Genomic DNA, 6,497 nt, shown 5'->3' on the forward strand with positions numbered 1-6,497 from the left:
CTCAGTGTTAATGCAAATGGTCAGCGCTCGGTATTAACGCAAATGGTCAGCGGTCAGTGTTAATGCAAATGGTCAGTGCTCAGTGTTATCGCATGGGGGCTCCAAACTGGTAATCTGCCTAGGGCCCCATGGGAACTTAATCCGGCTCTGCAGACAGCCGAGGAGTAGGAAACCCAATTTAATTGACAGTAAGTGCATTTATATTTTGATTGCTATTCAGTTGTGTATGATGTTGTATGTTGTGTATGATGTTGTATTTTTGTGTAAGCCCCGGTTCACACTGTTGCGATCTCTGAGCAGTGCGAGTTCAGCCATATGCTTGTATGGCTGAACTTGCATTAGAATCAGAAGAAAAAAGGCATACATGCCTTCTTTTTTCCTGCAGTGGAATCTGATTGCATGGGTCTTCTCACCCATTTGATCAGATTCCTGTGCGAGTTCACAGATCGCAGTGCGGTTCACTCAGGGTAGTGTGAACTGGAAAGGTGGTGGAGAACCGGCTCTGTAATCGTGCTGGTTCCCGCACCGTACCAGTGTGAGCCTGAGGTAAAAGTGGAGTTCCACCAATATGGGCACTGGTGAGGCTGAAATGATGTGGACTGGCAAGGCTGCATTGATGGACACTGATCAGACTGCATCGATGGGCACTGATCAGACTGCATTGATGGGCAGTGCAGTCTATATGTCTCTGTGTGGGCAAAGTTATTGCTGGTATATTGTTTTTGTAGCGCTGTATATATATATATACACACACACACACACACACATATATATATATATATAATATATATAAATATATATATATATATATATATATATATATTGATATTGGTATTTTACTAATAGCAATTTGGAATCCCTAGGAAACAATGATATCAAAAAAGAGAAAAATTGACTCGGAGTGTAGGATATTCAAAGAACAGTGGACTTATGATTACTTTTTCATGCAGTACAAGGAAAGAGCTGTGTGTTTGATATGCCAGAATATAGTGTCTGTGTTCAAAGAATACAATTTGCGCCGACACTATCAAACTCAACATAAAGAGAAAATTTATTTAGTACAGTGAGTCTTTCAGGACCTACAATTACACGAAGGATTGAAGAAATGGGAGACAATTTGCATCAGCATTTGCAAAGAACAGTAATGATGTTCGTGATTCTGCACAACTTCTAATTTTTATTCGTGGGACGAATGACTATTTCGAAGTCACAGAAGAGCTTTTTGCACTGCAAAGCATCAAAGGAACAACTACAGGAGAGGATATCTATGAGCTGTGAATGGTTTGGAGCTGGACTGGGCTAAACTAGCCAGTGTGACAACTGATGGTGCTCCTAGCATGTCTAAGAAAGGAGTAACTGCTCGCATTAACCAAGAGATGGACAAACATAACCATTCTCATCCAATAGCCATACACTGCCTCATCCACCAACTCAACACTGAAAGATAAAATGAGAGTTTTGAAACATTTCTATGACTTACTTCCACAGATTACAGCTTTTCTGTTTTCAAAAATCAAAGAAGTACCTGAGCTCAATGATGCAGAATGGAAATTGCACCTTGCCTTTCTGACAGATGTAACAGAGCTACTCAACAGTTTCAATGTGCAACTTCAAGGAAAGGGGAAGCTCATCTGTGATATGCAATCACATGTGAAAGCATTTGAAGTACAATTAGGCCTCCTCATCAAACAAGTGAAGGAGGAAAATTTCTGCCATCTCCCACAACTCAAAATCTGTTAGCGGAAAAACCATTGGTTGCATTCCCAAACAAAACATGTGTGGATTCACTGGAAAAGTTGCAAAAGGAGTTCCAATTTAGATTTAAAGAGCTTCATCTCCATGAACAGGACATACAGCTTTTCCGTAACCCATTTTCTATTGACATTGAAAATGTGGATACAATTTACCAAATGGAACTGCAGAATTGTGACTCTCTGAAAGACGCATTCAAGTCAAGCAGCCTTCCTAATTTCTATGCATCTCTCCCCTCTGAGTCATATCCTAATCTCAGGAACCATGCACTCAAAATGGCAACCATCTTTGGCAGCACTTATGTCTGTGAACAGACTTTTTCCAGAATGAAACATCTGGAATCTCCAACCAGATTTAGACTAACTGATGCACACTTGCCTCACTTGTTACAACTAGTAGTGACAAATATGGAACCGGACATTGACCATCTCATTAGCCAAAAGCAGGCCCATAGTTCCCATTGAAATACTGGTAACTTTGTTGATTTAACTTTACTTGTTCTTCATTTTAAATATTGTATTTGTTCCCGTTTTGTTTTTTTACTTCAAAATAAGATATGTGTAGTGTGCATAGGAATTTGTTCATAGTTTTTTTTTTTTTTTTAAAACTATAATCCGGCCCTCCAACGGTCTGAGGGACAGTGAACTGGCCCCCTGTGTAAAAAGTTTGAGGACCCCTGATTTAGGTCCTTTGCCTATTTTTTTGATTGGATCGTTTATCTTCTTTTTGTTAAGTTGTATGAGTTCTCTGTAAATTTTGGAGATTAAACACTTATCTGAAATAGCATTGGAAATACGTTCTTCCATGCATTGGGCTTTCTTGTTGTTTTGTTGATGGTTTCATTTGATGTGCAGAGCTTTTTATTTTGATGTAGTCCCATTTGTTTATTTTCTCCTTAGTGTCCATTGCCCTAAGAGGTGTGTCGGTAAAGATATTGCTACGACATATGTATGCTGTTTTGCTGCCTATGGAGTCTTGTAGGATTTTTATGGTTTCCCGTCTTACATTTAAGTCCTTTAGCCATTTTGAGTTTGTTTTTGTGTATGGTGTAAGTTGGTGATCTAGTTTAATTTTTTTTTGCATGTATCTGATCAAATTTCCCAGCACCATTTATTGAAGAAACTGTCTTGACTCCACTGTATGGTCTTGCCTCCTTTGTCAAATATTAATTGAACATAATGGCTTGGGTCTATTTCTGGGTTCTCTGTTCTTTTCCATTGTTCTATATGTCTTTTCTTGTGCCAGTACCAGGCAGTTTTGAGAACCTTTGCTTGGTAATAGAGCTTGATATCTGGTATTGTGATCCCTGCAACTTTGTTCTTCTTTCTCAGGATTTCTGTGGCTATTTGGGTTCTTTTTTTTTATTCCAGATGAATTTTTGGAGAGTTTGTTCTAGATCTTTGAAATATGTTGTTGGTATTTTAATGGGGATTGCATTAAATCTGTAGATTACTTTGGGTAGTATGGACATTTTAATGATGTTAATTCTACCAATCCATGAACAATGGTATGTTCTTCCATTTGTTTATGTCTTCCTCTATCTCTTTTTTCAATGTCCTGTAGTTTTCCGAGTACAGGTCTTTTACCTCCTTAGTTAACTTTACTCTTAGGTATCTTAATTTTTTTGTTGCAATGGCAAATGGGATTGTTTTTTTAGTTTCTCTTTCTGTGAGTTCACTATTGGTGTATAAAAATGCTTTAGATTTCTTGGTGTTGATTTTGAATCCTGCTGCATTGGCAAATTCATTTATTAGATCTAATAGTTTTTTGATGGAGTCTTTAGGGTTTTCTATGTACAATATCATGTCATCTGCAAATAATGAAAGTTTTACTGCTTCTTTTCCAATTTGGATGCCTTTTATTTCTTCTTCTTGTCTGATTGCTATGGCTAGCATTTCCAGTACTATATCGCACAGATGTGGTGAGAGTGGGCATCCTTATCTTGTTCCTATTCTTAGGGGAAATGGTTTTAGTTTTTGCCCATTGAGTTTGATGTTGGCTATAAGTTTGTTATATGAGGCTTTTATTATGTTGAGGTATGATCCTTCTATTTCCACTTTGCTGAGAGTTTTATCAAGAAAGGGTTTTGGATTTTGTCAAATGCATTTTCTGAATCAATTGATATGATTATGTGATTTTTGTCTCTTAATTTGTTTATGTGATGTATCATGTTTCTTGATTTGCAGATATTTTACCAGCCTTTATCACTGGTATAAACCCACTTGGTCACGGTGTATGATCTTTCTAATGTAATGCTGTATCCTATTTGCTAGAATTTTGTTGAGAATTTTGGCTTCTATATTCATTAGGGATATGGGCCTGTGCCTCTCTTCCTTTGTAGTGTCTTTTTTTTTCTGGTTTTGGAATTAGGGTAATTCTGGCTTCATAGAAAGAGCTTGGAAGTATCACTTCCTCTTGAGTTATTTGGTATAGTCTGAGGAGGGTAAATTTTAGTTTTTCCTTGAATGTTTGTTAATACTCCCCTATAAAGACATCTGGCCCAGGGCTTTTGTTTGCTGGAAGATTTTTGAACACTGCTTCAATTTCCTCTATAGTTATCAGCCTATTCAGATTTTTTTATTCTTCCTGATTGAGTTTTGGAAAATTGTATTTTTCTAGTAATATGAACATTTCATCTAGGTTGTCCAGTTTGTTGGAGTAGAGTTGTTCATAGTAATTTTTTTACAATCCTTTGCATTTCTGTGGGATCAGTTGTTACTTCACCTCTTTCATTTCTGATTTTGCTTATTTGGGTCCTCTCTCTTCTTCTTGGTGAGCCTGGCTAGAGGTTCATCAATCTTGTTTTTCCTTTAACCTTTTGCACTCGGATGTCGAGTGTGACTTGACACGATTAGCATTAGAATAAAGGAATCGAGAAAAAAGCAAGTGAGTGCAAAGGGTTAAAAGAACAAGCTCTTGGTTTTATTGATCTTTTATATATATATTTGGTCTCTATGTCATTTATTTCTGCTTTCATCTTTATTATTTCCTTCCTTCTGCTTATGCTTGGCTTTTCTTATTGCTCTCATTCTAATTATTTAAGTTGTATGGTGCTGGGGGCTAATGCCAGCACATCATAAATGCAAGAAATTCATCAAAAGGTTGATGGAACTTGAGGCTTCAGCAAGAAAGTAGAAACATTATATTGCCTGCTGGAATAGCTGAAGGCATTTCCCCAAACCTGAAAATCTACATGTTAATACCTTCTGTTGGCCAAACAGCTGAACAGCCGAAGGGAATTCCCCCAACCTGACAATGCATATAGCAGTGATGGCGAACCTATGACACGCGTGTCAGCACTGACACGCGTAGCCATTTCTGATGACACGCGGCCACTGAGGTGGCCGCATGCCGAGGATGAAACATTTGCTGCTCCTGAGGATGAAACATTTGCGAAATAATGTTTTTTCCTCAAAGTGACACACTACCCGAGTTATGCTCAGTTTTTTGGCGAAGTTTGACACACCAAGCTCAAAAGGTTGCCCATCACTGGCGTACAGTATACCAAACCTTACCTTTGATATGTATATCTGCTTTGCTTTTAGGCAATTTATGTTAATAAAAACCTAGGGGTTCAGAGATTCAGAGAACTTGGTTACTGACGCTAGGTCTCCTCTGCTCCCCTAAATGCCTTCCAAATTTATATTTCTTGTCTAGTCTCTTTATTAATTTGCTCACAGCCTGTCTCCAGATTCCTGAACCCTTCTAGATGCTGAGTAAGACCCTGGTAGTAAGGTTAGATAATTTATTACCAGCTTTTCTTTTTTTTTTTGAGGTAGGCCTATAATGCTATGAACTTCCCTCTCAGGACTGCTTTCACTGTGTCCCATAGATTTTGGATTGTTGTGCTTTCATTGTCATTTGTTTCCAGGTTTCTTTGTATTTCTTCTTTGATCTCTTTGGTAACCTGATCATTGTTTAATAGCATGCTATTTAGCCTCCAAGTATTTAATTTTTTAATTATTTTTATTGTAGTTGATTTCTAATTTTATGCCATTGTGATCTAAGAAGATGCTTGATATTATTTCAATCTTCTTATATTTGAAGAGACTCTGCCTTTGTCATATTATGTGGTCTATCTTTGAAAATGTCCCATGTACACTTGAGAAGAATGTATATTCTGTAGCTTTGGGGTAAAATGTTCCGAAGATATCAATTAGTTCCATTTGATTTAGTGTGTCATTTAGGATTGCTGTTTCTTTGTTAATTTTTTTTGTCTAGAGATTTATCCAGTAAAGTCAATGAGGTATTAAAATCCCATACTATGATTGCATTGCTGACAATCTAACCCTTGATATCATCCAGAAGATTTTAAAAAAAATGTATTTGGGTCCTCCTGTATTGGGTTCATGTATGTTTATCCGAATTATATCCTCTTGTTGAATGGATCCCTTTAGCATTATGAAGCAACCTTCCTTATGTCTTGTTATGGCCTTCACTTAGAGGTCTATTTTGTTACATATAAATATTGCTACTCCAGCTTTTTTTTCTTCATTTCCTTTTGCCTGAAGAATTATTTTCTATCCCTTTACTTTCAGTCTGTGTGAGTCCCTTATTCTGAGATGGCTCTCTTGTGGACAGCATAAATAGGTCATGTTTTCTTATCCATTCATCCACCTAATGTCTTTTGATTGGTGCATTTAATCCATTTACATTTAAGGCTATTATGGATAAGTAATTGTTTGTAGCCATTTTTATTCTTTATACTTGCATTCCTTCTTCCCTTTCTATTTCTTCTTTAGGCA

The sequence above is a fragment of the Eptesicus fuscus genome, chromosome 5 (assembly GCF_027574615.1).
Source record: "Eptesicus fuscus isolate TK198812 chromosome 5, DD_ASM_mEF_20220401, whole genome shotgun sequence".
NCBI classification, from domain to species: Eukaryota; Metazoa; Chordata; class Mammalia; order Chiroptera; family Vespertilionidae; genus Eptesicus; species Eptesicus fuscus.